Source organism: Hemiscyllium ocellatum, chromosome 26 (genome assembly GCF_020745735.1).
Source record: "Hemiscyllium ocellatum isolate sHemOce1 chromosome 26, sHemOce1.pat.X.cur, whole genome shotgun sequence".
NCBI lineage: Eukaryota > Metazoa > Chordata > Chondrichthyes > Orectolobiformes > Hemiscylliidae > Hemiscyllium > Hemiscyllium ocellatum.
This window is the reverse complement of record NC_083426.1, coordinates 45,524,775-45,538,125: the sequence shown is the minus strand read 5'-3', so window position 1 is coordinate 45,538,125 and position 13,351 is coordinate 45,524,775. Positions and strand designations below refer to the sequence as shown.

Genomic DNA, 13,351 nt, shown 5'->3' with positions numbered 1-13,351 from the left:
TCAGGATTCAGTGCCTTAGCTGAGCAGAGTGGGTTTGAACTAACATAACTATTTGCAAACATCATTGTTTCTAGTGACAGCCTTAGCTTGAAAATAGACCCTATCACAGAATTCTGCTAGTCCCATTGTTGGCAATGGGATATAGCACCTCTTCTAGATTTTTCATGCTGAGTATTCAGTCTAGTGAAGTCGGTCATGGTTGTGAATCCACACTTGAGTTTGCTGGACAATCTTTCTCTGAAGCATGGTGCGGTGGAGGAAGAGTTCAGAGCACACTGAGTCAACGCTGCTCCTATCTGGAGAGAATCTCCTTTAAAGGAGTGAGCAGCACTCTCTCCTAAGATCTATCTCCAATTAATTCTAACCAAGTGCCAGTTTGTAGTGGGAATGCGCCATCACTCAATGCAGTTCTGCCTCAGGGACTTTGTACTATCTGTTGGTCAGGGCAACATAAATGAAGCATGTGTTTTGTTGAAGCATATTCACATAGATACATTTACCATGGGTCACTGTACTAATAGCACAGTCATGCACTAGATATCCTGTCAGGAATGAGAATCCCCATCTCTCAACATCAACCAATAACTTCACATGGGATCTACAAGCTATTACTAACATCCTGGACACTAGTAACAATTTAAGAATATTGTGTGCATTGCTCATTTTATAGGCTCAGAGTCATCGAGCATGGAAACAGACCAAACAGTTCAATCAGTCCATGCTGATCATGTTCCCAAATTAAACTAGTCTCACTTGCCTGCGTTGGGCCCATATCCCTCCAAACCTTTCCTATTCATGTACTTATTCAAATGTCCTTTAAATGCTGTAACTGTACCTGCATCCATCATTTTCTTTGACAGTTCATTCCACAGACAAACTACTCTGTGGTAAAATAGTTGCCCCTTGTGTCCTTTTTAAATCTCTCTCCTCTCACCTTAAAATATGTCCTTTAGTTTTGAACTCCCCCACACTTGGGAAAAGGCCCTTGTTATTCACCTTATCTATGCCCATTATGGTTTTATAAACCACAAAAAGGTCACCTCTCAACCGTCTACACTCCAGTGGAAAAGGTCCAGTATTTTCAGTCCATTTTTATGTCTCAATCCATCCATCCCCAGCAGCATCCTGATAAATTTTTTCTGAATCTTCTCCAGTTTAATTATATCCTTCCTATAACAGGGCAACCAGGACTGGGCACAGTACTCCAAAAGAGGACTCATCAAAGTCCTGTATAATCTCAACATAACGCCCCAACTCCTATACTCAAAGATCTGATCAATGAAGGCAAGTGTGCTAAATGACTTCTTAAACATACAATCTAACTGTGATGCAAATTTCAAAGAATCATGTCCCAAACTCCTAGGTCTCTTTGTTCTTCAACACTATCTTACAAATAATTGAGATTCTAAAATGACATGGTCGGAATAAGGTTTCCTCTAAGCTTCCAATTCCAAGTAGGACAGAGTCCTTCTCCTGTTTGGGCAGCTCTTCAGGTTTGGGATGACTTGCTTGGACCTCCCTTCAATGGGTTCTGTCATGGCTGAAACGTGCATTCCCTCTGCACATTCCTGTTGGAGTCTCCCAATGTGGTCGGTAACTTCCCAAATGTGCTTTTCCCAGTCTAGCCTGGCACAGGATCACCTATAAGATCTCAGCCAGGATGCATTAAGGATATTTCCCAAAGGATGGGGACATTGACCATGAATCAACCAATTGTTTCATAAAACTAGTTTGTCTTTTGGTGGCCATGGTAAGAAAGACTTACGTTTATGCTTATGTTACTGTGTGTAGTCAGAGACAGAGACACAGCAGTTGAATTTGCGCATGCAAACCTGAAGTCAGCAGTGAGATGCAGGCTTTCCCTTCAACAAGATATTTGTTCCTAAAGTAGCATGCTTGTGTTAGCCTCCCTTAGATGTCGGTAACATGGTCTGAGAATATTCAATAAATGTTTATCACAGTTCTTGGTACGCATAAATATTACAGCCATAGACTGTAAGTTAACTAGGTGATGGCCTAGTGGTGTTATTGCTAGATTATTAATCCAGAGACCCAGGTAATGTTCTGGGGGAGGGTTCAAATCCTGCTATGGCAGATTGTGGAATTTGAATTCAATAAGAATCTGGAAAGAAGAGGCCAATGACAATCGTGAAACCATTGTCAAGGGGAAATAAAAATCCTCTGGTCCTTTAATGAAGGAAATCTGCCATCCTCACCTGGTCTGGTCTACATGTGACTCCAGACCCCAGCAATGTGGTTGTCTCTGAGCAGTTAGGGATGGGCAATAAATGCTGGCCCAGCAAGCAATGCTCTCATCCCATGGATGAATAAAAAAAATACACAGCAAGGAGCAATGGGATAGACTTGTTAATGGCATGAGGGATATATATTTGGCAGGATCCCAGGAAGTCCTCCCTGGTTCTTCTTCAGAACAGGTTTCTCTGATAGTGCTGACAGACTGTTTTGATTTTCACAGAGTCATGAAGACTCTGGCTGATGTGTGGGATCCAGACATCCTGAAAGCACTTCCACTGTCCTGGGAATCTCCTGTGAGGACCAAGTTCGAAGTAGAGTAGTTGGAGGACATTTCCCCTGTCCTTCTGGGAATCTCCTGTCAGAACCAAGTACCAGGTAGAGTAGTTGGAGTTTCCAATTTCCAAATAGATTCTATTTCACTTCATGTGGGAAACCTGAAGTCAGCAATGAGAAGCAGGCTTTGCCTTCAGCAAGGTATTTGTTCCTAATGTGGCAATGTTTCCATTTGCCTCCATAACATAAGACCTAGATGCAGGTAAAGTGATCTTAGAATAGATGTTTATTGCAGTTCTTGGTAAGTATAAATATTACAGCCACAGGCACTTCAATGTCAGAATTAATATTCAGGTTGTTTGGTTACAAACAATGTGTTATGCTTCAAGTGGCCCAAGTCTAAGATGGAGTCAGAGATCTTTATAGCTTCAAATCACATGCTATGATACAGTCATACTATCATGAGCAGGTCTTTTAAAAGTACACCATACATTAACTAGAGACATATATTGGCACGTTTGAAGGCAGCTGCTGAGGGAAGGTTCTATCGAAGGGTAGCTGCTTGTGAATATCTTCTTCACAGAGCAGAGTTGGAAAAAAGAACGCTGGAGTTTGCTTTGTCTTTTATTTTGTACTTTGATGTTTTGATGGATGTGTATTAGTCAGTCATGCGGAATCACTCAATTGTGGGTTTCATTCCTATTCCGGAGGTTTGAGCACACAATCGAGGTCCATTGCAGCACCGAGTGGGTGCCACCCTTTAGAACATATGATCGTTCCATTGAGACACTCAAAGTCCTATCACCTACTTGTGTGGACATTGCAGTGTTCTGAAGGAGATAAAGGGAAATCTCCCATGTTCCCCAAGATTTATCCGTCAGCTAACATCACTCAATCAGATTAGCTGGTCATTATCCCCATAAGACTAGAAATGTAGGATCAGAAATAGGCCTTTCAGCCCATCAAGACTGCTGTGCCATTCAACTAAATCATGATTGATCTAATAATCCTCAACTCAGCTTTCCTGCCTTTTCCCCATAACCCTTGATTCCTTTAGTGATGAAAAATCTCTCTATCTTAACCTTGAATGTGCATAGTGTCCCAGCCTCAACAGTCCTCTGTGGTAAAGAATTGCCCAGATTCACTACCATCTGAGAGAAGAAATTCCTCCTCATCTCTATCTTAAATATGTGACTCCTTATTCTGAGATTATGTCCCCTGATCCTAGACTCTCCCACAAGGAGAAGCAACCTCTTCACATCCACCCTATCAAGTCCCCTAAAAATCTTGTATTTTTTAATAAGGCCTCATTCTTCTGAACTCCAATGAGCACAGGCCCAACTTACTCAATCTCTCCCTCAAAACCAGACTCTTCTTTACCTGGTGGGAGACTAAACATGTGGCGCTGGAAAGGCACAGCAGATCAGGCAGCATCCGAGGGGCAGGAGAATCAGTGTTTCGGGCATAACTCCTTCATCAAAAATGGTGGGGGTGGTGGGGATTAAGAGGGCTGAAAGATAAATGGAGGGGGTGGGGATGGGCTGGGGGAGGCAGGTGGCAAGATGATAAGTGAATGCAGGTGGGAGGGGTTATAGTGATAGGTCAGTAGGGAGGGCGGAGCGGATAGGTGGGAAGAAAGATGGACAGGTAGGATAGGTTGAGAGAGTGGTGCCAAGTTGGAGAGTTGGATCTGGATGAGGTGGGGGAGAAGGGACATATGGAAACTAGTGAAGTCGATGTTGAAGGGTCCCAAGGCAGAAGATGAAATGTTCTTCCTCCAGTCGGTGGGTGGCATTGATTTGGTAGTGGAGGAGGGCTTGGTTCCAACCTATTGAACCATCTCTGGACTGCCTCCAGTGCCACAATATCTTTCCTTAGATAAGGAGCTCAATCTCAATGCTGTTGGTCAGAATTTGCTGAGTGAAAACTGGCTCTCACGCTTCTGACATTATAACAGGGGCTACGTCTTTAAAAATAACCTCATTGGTTGTTAATGGAAACCTCTTTTTTTTTAATATAGATATTTTTATTGAAAAAGAAAATTTTTAAGATTTTTTTATAAAATTACAAAAATAATACAAACTAGTATATTCCACTTTACAATATGATAACAACACCAATATAAAATTAAATAAATTAAAAAAAGAAAAAGAAACCCAACTAACTACTAATCTATTTGACAAACAACCAAAACATAAAATAGGATATCATACATTACTGGATTAGTGGTGCTGGAAGAGCACAGCAGTTCAGGCAGCATCCAAAGTGCAACAAAATCAATATTACATTACTAACAGTAAACAACAAAGTCATTAGATAATTAAATATATGCTCAAAATAGATTTACACCAAGTCTTAATAGAACCTGTATTTACATGGAATTCTTCCTCCCGGGGTTCCCCGAACCAGCCAGAACCGTTACCACAGCTAAACAAAAGCCCTGGACAATATGGCTGAAATATCTGTGTCGATGTAGGTCAAAAAGGGCTGCCATGTTTTATAAAATAATTCCGTTTTTTGGTGCACCATATTTGTGAGGAGGTCAAGGGGGATAAATTCCATGACTATCCTGGGGGAACCGTCAGTTGCCCAATTCACTAAAATATTTTTCCTTGCACAAAAGGAGAGGATAGTAAATAATTTCCTCCCGTATACGTCCAAGGAGGGAAAATTTGGAGAGCCCCAAAGTAGGGATGTTGGATCCAATCTAATCTCCATACTCAATCTCTGTCAAGGCATTTGCTACTCTATTCCAATACCTGCCGATCTTACGGCATGTCCACAGACAATGCGTGAGAGTACCAACTTCTATTTTACGTTCAGGACACATTGGGGATGCTCCTGCCTTGAACTTTGTGAGTCGTTCAGGTGTCATGTGAGCCCTGTGAAGTATCTTTAATTGAGTAGCCTGGGTTCTGCTACAAATAGAGATCTTTCTGGCATTTTCCCAGACGTCCTCCCACATTTCTAAAGAGATTTCAAACCCTAATTCTTGATTTCAGTTTTTATATAATTGTCCCATGTCCTTCAAGACCTTATCGTATAGTGAGTGATAAAGAGTACTGACTGAGGGCGGCCCCATCGGCCATAGCACTCTCCTTTCCCTGTCCGATTTGTAAGGATTGACTATCAGTGTGGTCTTCTTTTGTATAAAGTCCCGTATTTGGTAATACCGAACGAGGTCCTTGTTAGGCAGTACAAACTTCTGGTGCAACTGCTCAAAGGACATCATAACCTCCCCATCGAACAGGTCCCCCAAGGAGGAGATACCACTGGACTCCCAAGTTTTAAATGTCGTATCCGTTAGCCCTGGCTGGAAACCCAATGCTCCCACTATAGGGTTATAAGGGAGGCTTTTTGCAGTTTACCCTCATCTTGTCACATTATCCTCCAGGCTTTAATTGTATTTAGTACAATAGGGCTTTTACAATAGTCCATAATAACTCTTATCTTGTCCCTAAATAAAAGATTGATGAGGCGATATTTTGCTTGGGAGGTCTCAATATCTAACCCGATTGATTGTGGGTCACAAGAGACCCATCAGCTACATAGGATAATAAGGAGCTCAACTGGTACCTCCTGAAATCTGGAAAGTCCAGTCCTCCCCTTACTTGTGGGAGCTGCAGCTTTTCTAATTTGATAAGGGGCCATCTACGATTCCAAAATGAAGGAGCCGAGCCAGCCGTAGAGCTTACACAACACCTGTCTTGGCAGCATCAAGGGGAGCATTCTCATAGGACATAGAAGACGAGGTAGGATATTCATCTTAGCTAAAGCTACTCTGCCTAGCATGAATATTGGGAGATCTCCCCAGCATTGAAGGTCCTGTCTTATTTTCTTTAAGTGTACGCAATTGGCTTTATCGAGAAAGTGCTGGTACCCTGACTTGTGATCGTAAAAAGATCAATACAGCTTTTAGAGAGTTCTATTTTGAATTATATAAGTCGCAGGACTGTGAGGATAGAACTGGAAAGATGGAGTCTTTCTTTAAAAATTTAGCCCTTCCGGGCCTAACCTCTGAGCTGACCAAGTACTGAAGTAATAAAAACACCTAAGTATAGAAAACCTCCTAGTGACCACGAAAGGGAAAACAACATCCGTCCAGTAAATTGGATACATTAGCGAGACCTCCCAATGGCATGGCGTCCGATTTCATAAAATTGATTTTGTAAACTGAGAACATACCAAATAGATTGACCACTTGAATTAAGCGGGGCACAGATGTCAAAGGATCAGTTAAGAAAAGAAGGACATCATCCAAATAGTGATTTTGTGCTTGCCCGATCCAACACTCGGAGCCATTATGTTAGGGTCAGTTCGTATAGCTTCCGCTAGTTGACCAATCACTAGTGGAAATAATAATGGTAAAAGAGGACATCCCTGACAACAACCCCTGCTAACCCTAAAGCTATCCGAACTGAAGCTGTTGGAATCACCGCTGCTTTGGGATCATTATATAATACTGAAACCCATTTAGTAAAGACCTGTCCAACACCGAACTGTTCCGGCGTATAAAAGACCATTCTACCTGATCGAATGTCTTCTCTGCATCTAGAGAGACAACTAATCCCAGTATCGCTCCCTGCTGGCAGGCTTTATATCATATTTAACACTCTTCTCATGTTATTAGTTAACCTGTGACCCTTTATAAGCCCTGTCTGATCCTCCTTTATAATGGATGGTAAAACTCTCCAGCCTTAGTGCTAACATTTTTGAAAGAATTTTAAACTCCACATTTAACAAGGATATGGGTCTATATGAAGAACAATCTTCTGGGGCCTTTCCCTTCATAAGAATAAGAGAAATATTTGCTTCTCTCAATGAAGGCAGAAAGCAGTTATACATATTTATGTGTGGCCCGGCCAGTTCCCCTATAAATATTTTGTAGACCTCAGCCTGGGATCCATCTGGTCCAGGCGCTTTGCCTGAAGCTGCCCAGCCACCTCCTGTACTTCCTGGGTTGTCAGGGGGGCATTCAAGAGCAACACCTGCTCCGAGGTTAGGCCCAGGAGGGCCAGATTTTTAAAGAAAGACTCCATCTTTCCAGTTCTATCCTCACAGTCCTGTGACTTAAATATTTCAAAATAGAACTTTCTAAAGGCTGTATTGATCTTTTTACGATCACAAGTCAGGGTACCAGCATTTTCTTTAATGGTTGGAATGGCTTGGGGAACCTTTTTTCTTTCTGGCAAGGTATGGTAGATATTTGCCAGGCTTGTCGCCATATTCAAATAATCTCTGCTTTGTGAATAATATTTCCCTCTTTCCTGTTTGGGTAAGTGCCATATTCAAGGCTGCCCTAAGGGCTGTGATCCTTTGTAGCTTAGTAATAGAGGGCCTGTCAACATACACTGTCTCAGCTGCCTTCAAGCGATTCTCGAGCAGGTGCTGTTGTTCTCCCTTTTGTCTTTTCCGGGTCACAGAATATGAGATGACCAAGCCTTGTGCATATGCCTTAGTGGTCTCCCACATCATCAATGGGTTACTGGCCGGACCTGAGTTAGTTTCCCAGAAGGTTTTGAATTCCTGTGAAAAATACTTCATAAGTTTGCTATCCTTCACTAAGAAAGGATCCATACGCCAATGTCAGGGGCCTTTCCCATCATCCTTAGTCTTGACTTCCATATATACTGTGGCTTGACAGTATCGAATTCAAAAGGATCAAGGGGACAAAAAACATATCGATTCTGGTATGGCACTTGTGTGGGTTAGAATAGAAAGTAAAATCTCTGCACTGGCGATGAAGACACCTCCACATATCTACTAGTCCGAGCTCCTTTTTCAGATCTGCTAGTTGTCTAGATATCAGAGATATACCCGTAGTGCTCCTCGGTATCCTATCTGTCTCTGGATCAATAATACAGTTAAAATCTCCCCCTATAATTGTATGGCAGACCCCAAAAGCCACTAACTTAGAGAATGCTTCCGTTACAAATTTAAAAGGGTGTGCCTGGGGGGCAATAAAGATTCAAAATTCCAATTTCCTCTCCATATATTAAGGCTTTGATTAATATACAACGTCCAGACTCATTTTTTATCTGGCTTAACATTTGGAAAGGAAGATTATTCCGAATAAGAATGGCTACCCCCCCCTTTTTTTGAGCTGAAAGATGAAAAGAGTGCCTGATCAAACCCACCCTGTTGTAACTTCGAGTGTTCCTTATCGAGTAGATGTGTGTCCTGTAAAAGAGCTACATCAACCCTTTATTTCTTAAGACTTGATAATATCTTTTTCCTTTTGATTGGTGAATGGCTCCCCTTGACATTCCAGGTGCACCACCTAAATGAATAGCTAGCCATGATTGTCCAGGCAAGCCCAAAACCCACCAGGTGGAAGAACCCCACCCAAGAGATGTTGAATAAAGACCATAGAAAATTCACACACACAAAAAAAACTCTTTAAAACAATTACATCAACACAATTAAGAACCACTCCTAAAACATATTTGAAAGATTTTCCCCCTTGCTCCCAGGGGGCACTACTACCTCTCAAGAACCCCACCATAACCTCTCCTAGCTAAGGCCCTGCTCTTGGCCCAGGCATTACAAAATGGAGGAAATAAATTCACGTGTCTTATAAAACCAGAGTTAAAAGTGAATTACCCACCGCGCCCTCCCTCACACCAACACCAAGATATGTTCAATAAAACAATACAAAACAGAAATATATAAAGTTACAAAATTATAATCCCAGCAAGTATTAGGCAACTAAGAAAAAAAACCCCACTCAAAACCCCACTGCTGCCTCACAGTGCCAAAGACCCGGGTTCAATTCCCACCTCAGGCGACTCTCTGTGTGGAGTTTGCACATTCTCCCCGTGTCTGCATGGGTTTCCTCTGGGTGCTCCGGTCTCCTCCCATAATCCAAACATATGTAGGTTAGATGAATTGGCCATGCTAAATTGCCCGTAGTGTTAGGTGAAGGGATAAGTGTAGGGGAATGGGTCTGGGTGGTTGCGGGTCGGTGTGGACTTGTTGGGCTGAAGGGCCTATTTCCAAACGGTAAGTAATCTAATCTAAAAAAAACCTCCCCCTACCCCCCCCAAAAAAAAAAAATCAGCTAAGCCACACGAGCTATAAAAAGGAGAGCAAAGAAAGAATAAAGAACAGGCTCCCCCTCTCAATCCTCAGGGAAAGATGAGTAAAAGAGAGATGGAGAAAGAAAAAAGGGTAAGCAAAGGGGTGGCAAAATAACGTCATTATCCATGCAGTTCAAGTCCCGCAGTCTATTTGAGAACATCCAGAAATTCTTTTACTTTCTCCAGTAATCCTCCATGGCTGAAGTGCAGCATTGCCGGATATCGCATGGAGTATTGAACATTTAAGTCTGTCAATCGTTTTTCACCTCATCGAATGCCCTCCTCTAGCAGACCACGACTGGAGAGAAGTTCTGAAACAGCATTATCTTGGAGCCCTTTTACATCATGGCCTGGGGATCTTTCCCCAGGACTCTCGAGGCCTTTAGGAGCATTTGTTTTTCTTTATAACCATTGGAGTTGGGCTAGAACCAGGTGTGGGCACTGGTGCGATCCAGGCCTGCGTACAGCAACACGGTGGGCCCACTCCACCTGCACCCGGCCCAGCTCCGACTCCAACTTCAATAATTGTGGGAGCCATCACTCCAAGAAATCCACAAAGTGGCCTTCCTCTTCCAGTTCGGGAAGGCCCAGCAACCGAATATTTCTGAGGTTGTCGATGTGCTCCTCAAGGGTCCGGACTCACCACTCCAGAGCCTGTACCTGACCCACGGATGACTCAGCAGCAGTCTCCGAGGCCGCGGCCTGTTGCTCTGCCCTCCGACACACTGCTCGAGTTTTTCAATCTCTCGGTCATGCTGTCTCTGTCTGTTGTGAGCTGCGGGAGTTTTCACTCTTAGTCATTTTTTAAAAAGCACCAAACTGTTAAAGTTTAATGTAAAATGAGTAAAAGTGCTGCGCAAAAGCTATCTTGAATGGTTTAAAAGGTGAGGTGAAGGTGGGCGCCCCATTTTGCCTGAATGTTAGGCAGAGCACCAAAGACTCAGACCTACTGCATTGCCACCATTTTGGATCTCCCGCAAACCTTTTTTTTAACTTCTTTCCAGGTGGTCAGTCATTGATTTGTGATTCTGTCCTGACCGTAGTCATGAATCAAACACATAGTTGTATTTTTATTTTCAGTTGTATCCTTCCCTGCAGTGATTGTGACAAGGTCAGCCAGGGGGAATGTATATATTATATGTGTTCCCTGATTGGGGCTGTTAACCTGGTCCAGTCAGGGAGCCATGGCTGACAGGTACAAACAGGAAGGTTGATCACACAGCATTGCCCTTTGATGTGAAGGACACTGCTTGTCACTGGCCACCAGGGTGTTTTCCTATCTTCCTAGTGGTGGAAATTAAATAAAGATTCGTGCACTTTGTGTCTCTCACTGTGTCTCGCACCTGCACACACACACACACACACCATGGGTGCTGGAGAAAAATAAACACTACTGCAGTTAGGTGGTAGTGTGGGGGTTAATTTGAAAAAGAAGAAAAAGAAAACAAGCAGGAGTGTCCCCTTTGATGTGATGACCCTTTTCATTCACCTTATCTGCATCCCTCATGATTTTATAAACCTCAATAAAGTCACACCTTAACCTCCCACGCTTCAGTGAAAAATGTCCCAGCCTAACCAGTCTATTTTTACATCTCAAACTCTCCATTCCCAGCAACACCCTGGTAAATCTTTTCTGAACTCTCTCCAGTGTTTTCCTATCTTCCGAAAAAAAATAAAAATAAAAACAAAAGAGAAAAAAAAATAAACAGGAAAAAAAACAGGAACGTCAGAGGTTCTGTTCACTCTGAGAGCTGGCTCTGATGGAGCAGGATCAGTGTCTAACACTCCACGTGTAAATAGAGGGTGACTTGGTGATGGGATACTGGCCTCGGTCCTGTTATTTCATTTCCCTGAGCCCGCCAGTAGTATCCTGTTGTGTGTGTGTTATGGTCAATTGTGATGGAAAGGGTGCTCTGTTTTCTTATTGAGTGAAATGTTGACACCAGCCGTGGAATCTGACCTCAAATATCCACCGACTTAGGAAGAGACAGCAGGTACTTCTTGAAATGACCGATACATTTGCCTTCTTTGCTCTGACCTTTGAGTATAGCAGTTGGGATATCATGTTGATGTTAGGATGTTGGTGAACCTCTTCTGGAGTCCTGTGAGCAGTTCTAGTCACCCTATAATAGGAAGGATATCATCAAACTGGAGAGAGTTCAGAAAAGATTTACCAGGGTGTTGCTGGGAATGGAGAGTTTGAGATGTAAAAATAGACTGGTTAGGCTGGGACATTTTTCACTGGAGCATGGGAGGTTGAGGCGTGACCTTATTGAGGTTTATAAGATCATGAGGGATGCAGATAAGGTGAATGAAAAGGGTCTTTTCCCTAGCGTGGGGGAGTTCAAAACTAGGGGGCATATTTTTAAGGTGAGAGGAGAAAGATTTGAAAAGGGCAATTTTTTTAACACAGAGGATAGTTCGCGTGTGGAGAAAGTGGTGGATGCAAGTACAGGTACAACACTTAAAAAGACATTTGGATAAGTTTGTGAATAGGAAATGTTTGGAGAGATATGGCCCAATTGCAGCACGTTGGGTGAGTTCAGTTGGGAACATGGTTGACATGGACTAGTTGGACTGAAGGGTCTGTTTCCATTCTGTATGACTCTGACTGAGGTGAACACGAGAATGCTTTGGAAATGCACAGTACTATAACAAACTTGGAAGGAATATGAGACTGGAGGTTAGCCATTCTGCAAGTCAATTAGATCATGGTTAATCTACACTTCAATCTCATCAACCCACATTGCTCCACCATCTTCCAGACCCTCCACCAACAAAACACAATCACAACCTTTGAAAGATCAAGTTTCTCAGTCTTCCTCTAGTGTTCCCTGCCCAGAGACAGGTCCCACACAAATCTCCAACACAAGTAGATGAAGGATGGAATATGGAATCGAACCCTGCACTGTTAGCACTTAATGATCCACACAGGCCACCCAGCCAATTGCCCCATTCCCCATTGCCCACTCTCCCCACCACCACCAACCCCCCCCTCCCCTCACCATAAGGATTCAGAGTTGCTATGGCAATGTACATTTTTATTTGCATGTTGTAGCTTGGAGCTACGGACAGTGATGGGAGAGGCTCCAATTTTCTCCCACCATATGGTTGACCAGGAATCTCTCTCCTCCCATCAACTGTCGTTGGTGCAAGTTGGAAAGATTGACAATTTGAAACTCAATCTGGCTGCGTTAAGAAACTACTTTGCTTGGTCATCAGGTCCTAGGTTGGGGCTGGAACCTGGAATTTCTGGTTCAGAGGTGGGGATGCTAGCCACTGGATCTACAAGTCCATCTCACTATTCAATACCCTTTCTGATTTTAATCAATGAGGAAGTCAATGTCACTGGGCAAAATGTGGCATTGAGTATATCAATCTGCAGTGATTGCTTTGATTTTTTTCCTTTCTTTTATTTTATTAAACAATACACAATTTACAAAACAATTAACATTAACAGCTGTATCCAGAGTAACAGTAAATTACAAGGGAGAGGAGCCGCAAAGCTAGGTCCCAAACCGTACCGTTCAAACTGTCTTCAGGGAAATGAGGATAAACCTTAAATCCCACTCTCAGTCATCGCAAAACAGTAACAATGACAAATACATATAAGATAGTCTGATTACATTTAAAAAAGTGCACAAAATACAGAGTTGAAAAATGTGGTCCTGGAAAAACACAGCTGGCCAGGCAGCAACCGAAAGCAGGAGAATCGACGTTTTGGGCATAAGCCCTTCTTCAGG

General features: G+C 42.8%; 1 protein-coding gene across 2 annotated transcripts in view; it reads left to right on the top strand.

The window, feature by feature from the left end:
- LOC132828443 (ras association domain-containing protein 8-like) overlaps window positions 1-13,351 on the top strand; it is an 86,129-nt gene that overhangs the window by 19,351 nt on the left and 53,427 nt on the right. The window lies entirely within an intron of this gene.